This window comes from Leptidea sinapis, chromosome 30 (genome assembly GCF_905404315.1).
Source record: "Leptidea sinapis chromosome 30, ilLepSina1.1, whole genome shotgun sequence".
NCBI classification, from domain to species: domain Eukaryota; kingdom Metazoa; phylum Arthropoda; class Insecta; order Lepidoptera; family Pieridae; genus Leptidea; species Leptidea sinapis.
The window spans coordinates 7,914,708-7,931,087 of record NC_066294.1 but is presented as its reverse complement, the minus strand read 5'-3'; the positions used below and the strand labels follow the sequence as shown (position 1 = coordinate 7,931,087).

General features: G+C 35.8%; 1 long non-coding RNA gene across 1 annotated transcript in view; it reads left to right on the top strand.

Moving 5' to 3' along the window:
• LOC126973738 (uncharacterized) overlaps window positions 1-3,319 on the top strand; it is a 224,129-nt gene extending 220,810 nt beyond the window's left edge. Inside the window, exon 2 of the long non-coding RNA XR_007731417.1 lies at window positions 2,503-3,319. This is a non-coding gene — a long non-coding RNA (uncharacterized LOC126973738). The remainder of the gene's footprint in view (window positions 1-2,502) is intronic.
• The last annotated feature ends 13,061 nt before the right edge of the window (window positions 3,320-16,380 follow it).

Sequence of the window (16,380 nt, the reverse complement as noted above, 5' to 3'; positions counted from 1 at the left end):
AATGCGAGGATTTATTTATTATTTCCGACTCCAATATTCCTTTTTAAACTTTTGCAATTTAAATTATAATTTTATATATTAAATTTAACTGTCAGACGCGTCAACCTCAATTGAGATTTGATATTTAAAAATTGGCGTGTACCAAGTATAATTTGCGAGCGACGTGTAAACTTTTCGCACTCAAACAACATTTGCGTGCAACAAGTAAACTTTTCAATGCACGCACATAATTTTAAAAAGGGCAAACGGCTCTTTTTCAACCGCAACAGCGAGCGCTAAGATACGTGGGTAACACTGAAAATGTTTAGAACTGACCAGTTAGAAACATTTCTAATGAAAACTTTTTTTGAATTTAAATTTTAGAACTCTTTGGTAACCTAATGTAGTATATTGAATTCATTTGTCTTTTTTGTGAATTGGCAGCAAATCTAAAACTCTTGTTACACGTGAAAATAAACCTAACGCGAGAAAATTTTCGGTCAATGATTTATTATGACTTTCGTTGTGGGCTTACTCAACAACAAATCTATGATAGACTGCGATTAGCATTTCTTAATGAAGCCCCATCTCGTGCCACTATTTACTATTGGTTTAACGAGTTTAAGCGTGGACGTAGCAATCTCAATGATGATCCGCGTGGGGGACGTCCTATAACAGTGACTACTGAAGATAACATCAGTGCTGTGCGACGCATGATAGAGTAAGATAAAAGAGTGACCTATCAGCAGATATGGACAAGCCTAGGCATTAGTATGAGTCAAGTTTAAAAAATATTACACCAACATTTAGGCGTCAGGAAGCTTTGTACCAGATGGATTCCCCATACTTTAACCGACGACCAGAAACACATTCGCATGGACTAGTGTCGCCAAATGTTAGCTAAGTTCAACGGCGGTGACTCAAATGCTGTATTTGACATCGTCACAGGTGATGAAAGCTGGATATATTGCTACGAACCCGAAACCAACAGACAATCAGCTCAGTGGGTGTTTCCTTTCGAGGATAGGCCAACTGAGGTAAAGAAAGGAAGAAGTCAAGGAAAAAAGATGATTGCCTCATTCTTTGGTCGGAAAGGTCATTTCGCGACAGTTGTGCTAGAAGATGGAAGGATAGTTACTGCGGACTGGTATGTCAATCGCTGTTTGCACAGGCAAGACAACAGTGTCTTGCAAAAAATTCGACGGCAGCGCCCTCGACGCAGGATGCTCCTTCACCACGACAATGCATCAGCGCACTCCGCAAAACGGACTGTTGAATAATTGATTATGGCAGTTGGCTGCGACTTTTATTTATTCCCAAGAACTAAAAATAAATTCGAGGTATTCGCTTTACGAATCCTGAAGATGCGGTGAAAGCGTACGTAAATGTCATAGAAGAGACCCTCAAGGAAGAATGGACCCACTGCTTTTCTCAGTGGTTCCATCGAATGCGACGATGTGTAAAGAGGAACGGAGATTACTTCGAAAAACAATAAAAGTATTGGCAACTTTCTACATTAAGCCGTTTTTCATTTTCTAAACATTTTCAGTGTTACCTAGGTACTACTTTTCCCGCACGAGTAATACATAGTAATCAATGTATAATCTAGTCTAGTCTAGTTGTTATCTCAGTTTATTGAAACACTCTTTTTTCTTCTGTGATTGCGATCAGTATGTTAGGAAGGTAATCAATCTTGTTGATGTCGACGCTCGGTAGAACGTGACCGCGGATACCACAGCGTACTCTCTTTCCGTTGGCTCTGCCCCACTAATTACAACGTTGCTAATTGAAGCCACAACGTTTTTCAAACATTTTCTAAAGCGGGAAAAAATTTCTATTGCGTTTAAGTGACTTCAACAACGGCTTATCCCTACTAATGTTTTAAATGTGAATGTAAGTTTGTTTGTTACGCTTTTACGCCGGTGCTACTGAACCGATTTTGATGAAATTTGATACAGCGATATATTAGAGCTTAGGAAAGAATATAGACTATATATTTTTATCCCGGAAAAATCCATGGGATTTGTGAAAACCGAAATTTACGTCGATGAGCTAAAACTATTCCAATAGTAGGCTTAGTCTGCCATAACAATCTTCCTCAAAATAAGATTATTTTTTGAACGGGAGCGAAAACAGGAACCGAAACTGGAATAGGACATGAGATTCGAATCTTATCGTAAATAGTCAATTCCAAACAAGCCTATTATTATTTAGAAACCTTTAGCTACGCGGACGAAGTCGCGGGCATCACCTAGTGTCTCTATAAATGCAATTCACTGTATTATATTAAAAAAATATAAATATTTTGATGATATGGTCAGGCTGGTAAAACTAAATACTGTTCCAGTGGGAACAAAATGCTGCTCCTTTGCACAGGATGCCGGCTAGATGGCATGGGTACCACAACGGCGCCTATTTCTGCCGTGAAGCAATAATATGTAAGCATTACTGTGTTCCGGTCTGAAGGGCGCCGTAGCTAGTGAAATTACTGGGCAAATAATATTTAACATCTTATGTCTCAAGGTGACGAGCGCAATTGTAGTGTCACTCAGAAGTTTTAGGTTTTTCACGAATCCTGAGCGGAACATAAAAATGTCAGATTCCAAATTCAAATGTAATATTTTGTTTATTTTTAATTGTAACAGTATTTATGGCCAGACTAAGTAGCAATTACTAGTAGAATAAAAAAAAAATATTAGCGTCGCCATTGGTCAGATACAATATGACCTGAATATGACAATAAATGTCAATTGCAATGAATACTTGTCGGTTATGTTATAATCTTAGTATAATATATGAGCACAATGAGCAGCATTTACCATACATTGTTAAATAAATATCTAATATATAAAATTCTCATGTCGCGGTGTTTGTAGTTAAACTCCTTCGAAACGGCTTGACCGATTCTGAGTCTGAGAATCGGACAACATCTACTTTTCATCCCCCTAAATGTTAGGGGTGGTCCACGCCAAATTAATTGTTAAATTTTTTGTAATTTTTTTTAAATTTGTTTGATTATGAGTCAGAATTAAAAAAATCATCACATTTGTATAGCGATGTTAATATCGGCAATACAACGTTTTCTGGGTCAGCTAGTAATATATAAAATAATATTTATAGCAAATTGTTTCTTCTTATCTGTTATTTAAAATTGAAAATGTAACAATTCGTCTTTTATGTCAATGTTCTGTTTAGATAAAAATATTTGTATAAGAATAATCATATTCACTACATTCTTAAATTATTCATATTAATTTATCAATGAATTGTATTATCATACAAAAAAGTAATAAGACTTAAATGTATGTTGTATAAAAATATTAAGTATATAAATCATAAATATGATTTTTAATTTTCCCCTTAATAAATAAACAAACACTAGAGATGCAATCAAAGACACGGGTTCGCAAGAAATCTATCTTTCAAGTTTCGGAATAGAACGAAATGCCTACGTACTTACATACATACATACTCACGCCTTGTTCCCGTCGGGGTAAGCAGAGACAATAGAATGCCACTTGTTTCTATCCTTACAAACCTCACGCGCTTCCTCTACATTCATTACTCTTTTCATACATGCACGCCGGTTGCGGGTGCTTCGGACCTCTCCTTTTCTCAAAACGTCCCCAATTTGGTCGACGAATGTTCTACGAGGTCTCTCGCGACCGACTTGCCCAAACACTACGTACTTATACCATTTAAAAGCCATTATCTCAAACTATTTCCACATTAAGTCCACCGAAAGCTTAGAATACAGAACAAACCAGGAAGAGTGTTCATTTACTTTTACACGCTCATCCACCCGCGATGGTCTACTTATACCAGTGCTCTATGACATTACCGCGCATCGGCCATTGATAATTTAACGATACTACGCCGTTTCGGCGTAGCTTACACTACCTCATAGTTTCTGGTTTGTTCTATATTCTGAGGCTGAAACACAAACACAATGGAAAAAAATTAGCATCGTTCGAATTTCGAATCTGGATCGATCTTTATAGCGATAATTCTACAAAACGTGGCCTGAAATTTCAATTAAATTGTTAGTGTTCTAATTCTTTGTTAAGTGCTTTAGCGCGCCGTTTTAATGCATTATACAGTTTGATATTGAGCAACACAGCACAGCCACTTTGTGGAATTATCTGGCGAACCTTCAAGTTAAGAACATTAATTTATTTTATTTTATATATTAGGAAACCAACAGATTTAAAAACATAAATAATACTTAAGATAGTTACAGAGAGCCAATTATAGGTTTCCACAATTAGTGCTAGAGCTATTTCTAGAAACTATTGCTTCAAAAACTATTAGACACAAAAGTATTATAGATAAACACAATAGTAATACTGAGAAATACTATTGTTAAGAAAACACAATGTTCACAAATATGTTTTCGCTTCATTAGCTATCAAAGAAAGCAAAATTGTAAGCAGTGTATAAGAAACATACAAGGAATAAAAGAAAATCCGCGTTAAAGTTTTATTTGCTTGCCTCATCTTCCCTTCACATAAAGCCCTGAACAATTGTTTCAACATACTTTTAAGTAACGGCTCTATAAACGAAGAAAATCACGTGACAAATATTTACGGGTGTGTTTATTTTTGTTGTTACATATGTGGGATCTTGGAATTGTTTCTTTTTTTTTATGGAATAGGAGGACAAACGAGCGTACGGGTCACCTGTTGTTAAGTGATCACCGCCGCCCACAATCTCTTACAACACCAGAGGAATCACAGGAGCGTTTCCGGCCTTTAAGAATGGTGTACGCGCTTTTTTTGAAGGTACCCATGTCGTATCGTCCCGGAAACACCGCACAAGGAAGTTCATTCCACAGCTTTGTAGTACGTGGAAGAAAGCTTCTTGAAAACCGCATTGTGGAGGACCGCCACACATCCATATGGTGAGGATGATATCCTAATTTGTGGCGTGTCGTGCGAAGGTAGAATTCTTTTCTTTAGTCAGTATTTTTAAAGTGAAACTTTTATTGCATCGTCTCAAACTTTTTCGTCTGTGTGTTGCATGTCGCGTGACGGTCGGGTGGTGTCTATAGTTCGCAGCAGCTGACCGTGTAGTGTATAGACTATTACTCATTTGTGCCAGTGCTCCACGCTAGTTTGTTTGTTTTTGTCAGTTAAATGTAAATGTTGTTATTTATTAAAGTGAAGATTTTATTTGCTTACTTTTATTATTTTCCATTATCATTCCAATTTTCCAAGTATAAAATTAAGATTGATAAAGCGATTTTTATACCCTTAATGGAATATTATTCCAAAATTTTTTAGTTAAATGTCCATAATGTGAAAAAAGTTTCACTTTTACCATGGTTTCATAAAACCACACAGTATGTTTTTTAGTTTTGTTTGGTTTGAATAAACTTTATTTTCACTAAGCCCTATTGTCACAGTGATTTTGGTAGGTATACAATGTAATACACTTGTAACGTATTTGGATATCATCCCCACCATCTGGATGTGTCCTCCACAGTGCGATATTCAAGGTACGTTTCCACGTACAACAGAGCTGTGGAATGAGCAACCTTGTGCGGTGTTTCCGGGGCGATACGACATGAGTACCTTCAAAAAAAGTGCATGCACCTTAAAGGCAAGCAACTCTCCTGTGATTCATCTGGTTTTGCACGAGAATGTGGGCGACGGTGATCATTAAACACCAGGTGACCCGGACGCTTGTTTGTCCTCCTATTCCATAAAAAAAGAAACAATTCCAAGATCCCACATACGTAACAAACAACGTACGGGTACTTTCGTTTGTCCTCTTTTTCCATAAAAAAACCTATGTGATACACCTTATCACATAGGTTTTTTTTCAAAATCACCGATTTTAGAGAATTTGTTTCTCCAACACAAGTAAGAAATCTGTGGAAAACTTAGTTGGCCTACATGTATTTATATTATTAGAATTGTAATTGGACGTAGTTCCTGAAAAACCTTCCAAGCCACAAACATCCCATTTTAAGGAATGCGTGTTTAAAGTTTTGTAAGTATTGGTGTATTCCATACGTGTGGATTGGGCTACTAAGTCATGATGTCATTCAAGGAGTGACAGTAGGGCTGCCATTTTTTGTCAATCCAATAATATGAATCACATGACCAGATTTGTGTTCTTAACTCAATTTCGGCATGATTGTGGTTTGAAGCGTTTTTCTGGAATTATGTCCAATTATAAAGTAAGATGTCAAGTAAAATTGTTTGTTGTTCCCAATAATATAAAATAAAAAAGTAAAGTCCAGTGTTTTAAGTAGCAGGTCCTGTGAACATTATTTAAATAAGGCAGCAGGTGTCATTTACGCAACCCGCGGCTGCACAAACTTCTGGGAAACAAATGTTAAACGACTTTATATTGTTCCATAAAATATACAACGATCTTTCACATCTCTTGCCATTCATCATCATATCAGTCGAAAGACGTCCTCTGATGGTCAAAGGCCTGCCCCAAAGATCGCCATAACGATTGGTCCTGCGCCGCCCTCATCTAACCTACTCCGGCGATCTTGAACAGATCGTCGGTCCATCTTGTGGGGGGCCTACCAACACTACGTCTTCGCCATGGTCGCCATTAAAGGACTAAACTACCCTAACGGCCATCTGTCCGTCGAACTACGTGTCCTGCCCACTGCTACTTCAGTTTCGCAACTACTGGGCTACGTCGGTGATTTTGTATGTCCAACGGATCTCCTCTATTCTGATTCTATCCCGCAGGAAAACGAACATAGCCCTCTCCATTACCTTCTGAGCGACCATTCCATGACGGGAATATGTACTATGTACTGGAGAAGAAATCTAACCTTTATAGTTGGCAGTTGTGGCTAGCTATAGTCAACTCACTTAGTTTATGCCAAGCCACGGACGAGTAGTAAAAAAAAAGGACTCCGTGTCAACTTACATAACAGTGAGGCATCAAAACAAGCCGGTAAACATGTAAATAAATAGCTCCACGCATACACATACACTAATACAAGCCGATCGGCCGCCATTATGAGATATGCCATCGTCTGTGACAGATCAGTTTGCGTCGCAATAAAATATTTTGAAAATGCCGGTCGTGCGTTGTGAAAAGTGTAAAAACAATACTATAAAAGTATTTGTGGATATATGATTATTTAGGGGAGAAAAAATTGTGTAACTGGCATACCCCGTAACCGCACACACACTAGCATAAAGGTGCTTCACTTGCTAATATCACGGCGAGGAGTCCTTCTTTTTTTACTAGTCCGTGTGCCATATGTTTTATGTATAAAGAGGTTCAAAAAAGGCGAGTGGCCACAAGATCTCGAGTTACCGCTTAAATTGGCGGGTAATATATTGTATACATACTTATCTCTGGTGAGTGATTTTATTTTCCTTCAAGCAAGGGCAAAGGTATACATACAGCCAACGCGGGAAAAATTATAAAATTACAAAATATACCTAGCAGCATCTTAGCAAATTATATTAACAAGTTGTTTTCTTAAGTTGACATTAAAATGTTTAGTCGAATGATGAAAATATTATGTATGTAATAAAGTATGTTCTACCCAATATTTCTATGAACCTTCCATGCCTAACTTAAATTTCGTTGTCTGTGATACCAACACAACTGCGCTTGTTTGGCGAAATTATAGTACTGTTAACGATAGTATTTTAGGCCATAGAGTATAGACCTTTTTAAAGACTTAAATAATGTAGTTTTATTACTAATCGTGGCTATATAAATGTATTAAATATATTATAATAGAAGTGAAACTTTATATGACTGAAGTAATGAGCTTGTTAAACCAGTGTGACATATTATTCAAGCAGTAATGCGGGGAATTGTAAATATCAGTTCTGTGATAAATGTTAACATGCTCTGTGTTCGCGGATGACAAATACGTCTATTAAAACCACCTGGTGACGATATACACTACAAATATTATTTACAACGTGTTCTGAATTATTTATCGAAATATTTCATTAGTGATCGAACATATAATACATTTAGCAGACAGCTTATAAAATTTAGGACTGAACTCCCCAATTGTCAAAGCTGGTGAACAATAAAACATGCTTGTTAGAAACACTCAAATGTGGATATTATATTCAATGAAGAATCCTTAAGAGAAAATTTTAAAGAAATAAATATTTTGACTCTTGCTTCTAAATAGATTCTTGATAATGTTCTATATGTTCATAAGCACATTGAGGAATTTACTAGAAACTGTGATAATCATAATGTTAACACGAGGAACAAACATAAACTTGGCTTAATAGTTAGTCTTTTATTGGGCGGGGCTTTTACAATTCCAGAAAATTTATAAAACAAAATACGTGTTACGAAATTTAAAAGAATTGTTCAACAACGTTTGTGTGGGTAAGGTTACTATAGCATAAACGATTTTCTTAATGATACCACAGACTGGGAATGAAGCGAAAAAAAAGCCCACTGAGTTCTTGCGCCCGTTCTTCTCAGGTCTGAGGCACTCTATTTTGAATGGGTGGTAGTTTTTGACGTTCAATAAGTGATTTTGAATAAAAATATTTGAATTTGAATGATTCTCAAAAAATATATAAAATATAAAAAATGCGCCTAGATCCCTTGAGAAGCTCAAATAGCATATCCATATTGTTGAAGTCATAATTTGGCGCTGCGGCCAAAATAATAGTTTAATAAATAATAGCTAGCAACGGCACCTTCATCGTCTCGTTTTTTCGTTTCATCGAGTTTGAAATCACAACAATTCAAAAGAAGTTTTACTTCAAAAATGATTCACAGTACAGACAATTACTGTAAGTGGAAAGCCACATAATATCTTGCAAATTAATTATCATCTTAAGCCCTTCCACCTGCTCCCTAATCAGAAGCCACCGAGATAATCTTCCACGTCGCCAGATGTCGCGAACGTGAATGAAGAGAAAACGACACACGTGCCTATTACTTTTTCTCATTATCTTCCTTATAAATGTTTTACGCTCGCAGAATATTTCAATTTATTTGGGCAGCCTTCTTACTTTGGGCACTGAAATTTTCATTTAAAAGTTCACTTACCTACGTAGGCTTATCTTTGTATTGTTTAATATTCGTTAACTTTGAATTAGGCTAAGCGTTTTTGATATATTAATTATTTATAATATAATTCTCATATATTATAATTTAGTCTGTATTTAAATCATAGGAGGGTTACCGGCATTTTAGAAAAGTATCAGCGCATTTCTGAAGGTATCCACCTCGTATTATCCTGGAAACTCTGCACACGGCAGCTCATTCTATAGCTTGGTTGTACGTGGATGAAAGATCTGAGAAAACCACACTGTAGAAAAATAGCAGTTATCCAGATGGTGGAGATAATATCCCCAATTCGACAGACCAGATATTTCCGGAGCAATCCATATGTGCCGTACCTGCCCATTAAAAACCGCTAGAATGTGGTACGCCTTGAAGTATTGCCACTCTTTGTATATGATGTCTTTTTACCCGGCTTCTTCAAATTCAATTTGGCTTAGCATTCTAGACAACCAATGGTTTGGAAATCGTTCGCACAACTTTCTCAAGAAAGGACTTGATAAAAGATACAAGTTTATCCGGGCACTGGTCGGTGATTCCCAAAAGAGACATGCGCCTCAGTGTATCATCAAAGAAGACCTGAATCTTGGTGCGTATAGTCGATATACAGGACATGGCCTAGCTAGATTAATCCCTGCAGTTAAAGAAAATGTGTCAACCACACCGAAAAAAGAAAATTCACAGGTGGTCGAAAAATTTATAAAAACCTTAGTAACTTAGAAACAAATGTTCATATTCATTATATAAATATTCGAACCTATCGGAACTCTAACTTTTCTTGCTGCATAAGCACGTGCGTAGGAAAACATATGATGAAATGAAAATTAGTTATGGCGAGACAATTGACAGACATACCTGAGGTTCCGAGGAAGAGATGGTCTGCAGCTGGGGCCCACGCTAATCGTCTAGGAACTCTCTTGATATCCTAAAGTGTGATGACCGAGTACTTTGATGCGATGCGAATATGCCGATGACCACTGATGAATGAATATGCATGCGACTGTGTCGGTGCCCGGTGACAATTGATTATTAACCGGCGCGAGAGTCAAATTTCATTAGATTAGCCAATCAGATACTAATGTGTCTGTTGTCCATAGTTATCTCTCTATTATCTACAGGAATCTATCTGCACTAGAGCTTGCCATAACAAAAAAATACAACAAAGAGAATAGAGACTAGTGGAACAAATACTAGCCCTAGCTTAGGCTATGAGGTAGTGATAATTAATATAATTTAAAGTGTACTTTGTCAAATATAATTACAAATATACTTCCGAAAATAATAATAATAATATTGACACTCATTTACACAAATTATCTTGCCCCAAACTAGGCATAGCCTGTACTAAGGGTACAAGACAACGATATATTTAATACAATATACTTACTTAAAGATACATAAATATATATAAAACATCCATGACTCGGAAACAAACATCCATATTCATCATTATTTGATTGGACCTACCGGGATTTGAACCCTCTAGCTTAGTAGTCAGGGTCACTAACCATTCGGCTATATGGGTCGTCATAATATAAGTAAAGTATGTAAAAACAAATATTTTTCCAGTAAATTAGAGTTGGGTGTAAGATTGTTGAGCTGAGGGGAAATATTGAATGTTTCACCTGCAACACTCACGTACTGTAATAACATTTACACAGGGGAAATTCAAACATCGAACTATTTGCGCATTTTGCCCCAAAATGGAATTTCTTTGTGATCTCTTGTATAAGCGATAAATATTAAATCGACGATTGTATTGAAGACAAACGTGCGACTATTTTGTTTGACATAAACAAATTCATTTATGCATATCAGAATCTTTGAATACATTTTCTGAGAGGGATTCAAAGCTCCCTTATAACTCAACAACATAATCGTATCCCGCTAAAATCTAAATACTAAAATTATCAAAATACCATAGTTATTTTTTTAACCGACTTAAAAAAGTAGAGGATTTTTTTTTACCGACTTCAAAAAGGAGAGGGTTTATGATCCGATTTACACGATTCATCTTTACTTAGATGCGGAATGTTTGCCATTTGGTCCCATAAAAATATGACATATAGTTTGGTCTAGTAATTTTCATTTAATGAACATTTTATGAAAATACCAGCTGACCCGACAGACGTTGTTCTGTATATAATAAATAAAATAATGTTTTTATATGAATTTGTCAATAATATATCATAACATCAAAAATTACTTCGTAATATATGCACCCTGCTGTCGTAATGAAATTGTTTCACAGCAGAACTGTCAAACCGTGCGTCAATAAATTCTCTCATAGAAATTATGTATGGACACATCAAAGGAAAAATAAATTTGTTGTTTTTATTTAATGTAGCAGCATTTTCCTATTTATTCACCTTTTAAACCTTCTCTGGACTTTCACAAATAATTCAAGACCAAAATTAGCCAAATCGGTCCAGCCGTTCTCGAGTTTTAGCGAGACTAACGAACAGCAATTAATTTTTATATATATAAATTTGATTTCGTGGATGATATAATTATAGTTTATGTACTTCTTTTTTAAGGCTTTTCATTAAGGTTGATTGTACATTATTATAAACCCGTGTCCAGATAAGTGGAACTTAGGCTACCTGTCATTCATAGCTAACAAACATTCTTCACGATATTTCACTATCTCACAAAAACATTTTTTTTATGAAAATAAGGGATGAGACGAGCAGGACGTTCAACTGATGGTAATTGATACGCCTTGCCCACTACAATGCAGCGCCGTTCAAGATTATTGAAAAACCCAAAAATTAAGAGTGGCACTACACCTGCGCTCGTCACCTTGATACATAAGATGTTAAGTCTCACTTGCCCAGTAATTTCTCTAGCTACGGCGCCGTTCAGACCGAAACACAGTAATGTTTACACGTGACTGCTTCACGGCAGAAATAGGCGCCGTTGTGGTACCCATACTCTAGCCGAATTCCTGTGCAAAAGAACCATCCACTGGGAAACTGGTGAAATACGAGTCCGTTTTCCGTTTTCATATCTTGGGATCTATATTGCTTAAGGCGTTCGGTATCTTTCGTAGGCCTATCCATATTTACTTAAAAAAATTATATTTAATATATGACAATAAAAAACAACGAAATCTTATAGTTTACCTGATGTAATCTAGAAAAACCCTACTTTAGTTTACAAAACAACCTGTTGCAGACACTAAAAAGTAAAAAAAAAAACTACGTTTAGAAACAGCTTATGTTTTTTTTTTGTGTCTGTCTATCTGTATGTTTGTTCCAGTGAAATTTTAAATAAAATCCAATTTTATATAGCGATCGGTACATAAAACAATCAACGCTAGGAAGGCTGCGGGTGGGCGTTGTTATATAAAAAGTTTTTATCTTTTTTGAAGTGAAAACTTGGGCCGTGTTGGGCACTTCTTGGTAGGGTAAAATCTTATGAGCATGTCGGTGACGCAAACCCATAATTAGCGCGCGCGATATCTATTTAAAAATATGATGGGTGAAATCTCGTGAGTTCGCGTCACATCCCTCTACCTCACTAGTGAGTCACTCATTAGAAATGCCTAATAATTATTACTATTTAATTATATTCTTAATTGGTTCTATAATTAAATTGTAATCTCTTATGTTGATATTTAATTTTAGTTACCAGTGGGAAGCTCCTTTGCACAGAAAACCGGCTAGATTACGGGTACCACAACGGCGCCTATTTCTGCCGTGAAGTAGTAATGTGTAAACATTACTGTTTTTCGATCTGAAGGGCGCCGTAGCTAGTGAAATTACTGGGCAAATGAGACTCAACATCTTATCTCTCAAGGTGACGAGCGCAATGGTAGTGCCACTCAGAATGTTTGGGTTTTTCAAGAATCCTGAGCGGCACTGCATTGTAATGGGCAGGGCGTATCAATTACCATCAGCTGAACGTCCTGCTCGTCTCGTAACTTATTTTCATAAAAAAAATTGTAAATAATTTGAATTTATGTTAGGCATTAATTAATTATTGTTAATCAAATAGAAGGAAACTCTGCCTAAATATATTTATATCAAGAAGATTGTATAATTTAAATAACCACCCCATTTTACATTGTTTCTCATGACACGTCAAAAGAAGTAAGTATATAAGAAAGTCTTCCAAAATCTTATAACAATAAATACTTATTGAAAGTGTTCATAAGTGTTTTACTTTATATGGGGGTGCTCTATAAATGTTTGATAGGGCCATCTCGGGAAATCTCCGTCTCCATTCGCAAAGGGTCTGCAATAGTCAAATAAAACGAGAATCCCAAATATTATTCCTTGACATTTTCCCTGTTCTTGAACTTTTATTTTTATGCCCTTACAAATTCTTATCTGCAGTGGAACACACTTGAAGAGATTTACTAACATACTAGTGCAGATTTAACGTAACCCGAGGCTTCTTTCCACAGCGTGCTTCATTTGTTATTTTTATATAGAAATAATATGTGTTAACCAAGTCAGTTGTATATTTTAACGTGTGGTATTAAACTTATCTTTTTTTATGGGGAAGGAGGACAAACGAGCGCATGTGTCACCTGGTGTTAAGTAATCACCGCCGCCCGCAACACTAGAGGAATCACAGGAGCGTTGCCCGCCTTTTGGCTTTGAAGGTACTCATGTCGTATCCTCCCGGAAACACCACACAAGGTATAATTATAGAATATAACTAGCTGACCCGACACACGTTGTACTGTACATAGTAAATAAAACACTATTTCTTATGGATTTGTCAATAATTTTTCATAACATTTAGAATTATTTCGTAACGTATGCTCCTTGTTGTTATAACGAAATTTTTTTACAACAGAACTGTCACACCGTGCCTCAATAAATTCTCTCACAGAAAATATGTCCATACAAAACAAATATTGAAAATAAAAATAACTATGGTCCCAGATCGAAATAAAGACTATCCTATCTCTCAAGTTGGACCAAACTGCACTCCATGAAGTACCTAATCCCCATTTAAATCCGTTCATTAGTTTAGGAGTCCATCGCGGACAAACAACGTGTCACGTAATTTATATATATTAAAATTATCTCATCTAATAACTCAATTTTATATTAATTTATTAGATGAGAAGAATTTCATATTTATTGATATCGTTATGCATAAGTACTAAGTAGCATACATGTTAATGGTATTCCCTACAAATCGGGAAGTTATTGCTTTTACCCCGTTTTTCGAAAATTCGAAGAGCTTAAAAACATAGAACAGGTAACTGTTTGACCTCGTAGACCTCAAAATAACATAAATTATATTTTTGAGCTCCAAGAGTTCAAAATTTTCATAAGTACAATTTAAGCGTTTAGGTATGAAATTTGCGGGAAGTTGCAGGGATGGCCTTTGGATTCAACCGTTGTCCTAATTATTTTTGTGGTATGGAAATAAAATAGAGTATAATCAGTAATCGGAGTAGATCGGTCGGCTATTTCATTGAGATCTTGTGCAAATTTTCTATTGAACAAAACATGGCAGATAAAACTCCAATTAAAAATCATTTTTTGAATAAAAAAAAATATTATTTAGTAGATAAAGAACAAAAAATAGGTGTATTTCGTATCTATTTACATGCCACTGTTTAATGAAATAGGTAAAAAAGACGGCAGGTCATCTTAACAATTTATTATTTTCCTAATATTAAATAAAAAATATTGGGGTCGAGCAAATCTGTAAAGTAGATCCTGTAGATGAAGCCACAACCTGAGAGTTGAACAAAGCATACAAGATTATATGACGATACATCACTTGAACAGTTAGCTCAGTTGGGAGAACACTCGCACGAAACGCGAGAGGTTCGAGACCCGCATCGTTCATAAAATTTTGTTCTCAAACTTTATTTGTGTATTAATCCTAGAAGTGAGAGTTATCACTCTAAAACATAACATATTGCTTACAATTTGTGCGTCATATTTACGTAATACAACACGTACAAGAAAAATCATATAAAAGTCACGAGTAAATACTACAAAAGGCAAGCAACTCGGAGCAGAATTTGTCAATTCCAAAATCAAAATTGATGAACCTTTATCACAATCTCGTATGTTTTCATTCTTCGTGAATGTGAACGGTGTTAGCCACCTCATATTAGTATGCCTTACCACAATAATCAAAGTCGAATCACAAAAGATTTCCGAAACGCGACTTGCACAAGGGATGGGAGTCAACATTGTGTAATCAAAAGGGTCGCAATCATCCTCCCCCCCTTGCCTCTTCTGTGTCGAACACAGCTTCATCAACAAAGCCAAGGGAATCTTTGTAGACACAGATATTCTTCAAAGCTTATTGGCGATTCTATTCCACGACCTTCATATTACTGACAACACTCGATTTCGTGTCGCAGATTTTCTTCTAAAAGTGTAATCAATAACTAAATAACAAATCTTTATTGAAGATATTGTTTTTTACTCGTATCGCATTCTATACCCGTAAATAAGACTCCACTGTACAGCTGGAGCTCACAAACTGTAACATTTAATCAAGAAGAAGCATGCATAAAGAGATCTTGAATTTGCCTAATTATAAAAACCTACTAGATAACCGTTCGTACAAGATTCCAACACCAATAATAAATACAATACAGAGATGCTTACACACACTCACTTGTAGTAGACATGGAAGCTATTCTTAAAGTGATTACTTAGCGTTCATAAAATGTTAATAAATAGATAAATAAATAATAATATTGACACACTTTTACACAAATTATCTTGCCTCAAACTAGGCACAGCCTGTACTATTGGTACAAGACGACGATATATTTAATACAATATACATACTTAAACATACATAAATACATATAAACATCTATGACTCGGAAACAAACATCTATATTCGTCATATAAATGATTGCGTCTACCGGGATTAGAACCCGGGACCTCTAGGGTAGTAGTCAGGGTCACTAACCATTCGGCTATATGGGTCGATACATATTTAATATATTGTAACTTGATTAATCAGATACTCACACACACACACACATATATATACAGAGTGCACTTTTTGACCTTTCGGTTCATATTGGTAACCATAGAATGTAAATTGGTTGCCTACAGGACAGGCTTTGCCTAGTGTATGGACCAAATACTATGTAATATTATGCGATAATAAATCATTTCAAAATGACCGCCTTGCAAACATTAAAATGTTACTGTTAGGGCTTGAAGTATGAAATTACCGTTCTGATTGTAAAGTTAAATTTATTGTTGTGATAACTTCTTATGGGAGAGTAAACCGCTTCGTAACGTAACGCGTTACGGCGCCAGTCTATCTGGCTTCCCAGTCTCTCACTCCGCCTCTCTCACTCTAACTCATTAGAGTTAGATTGAGATTATTATAGATCATCACATATATTAATGTACA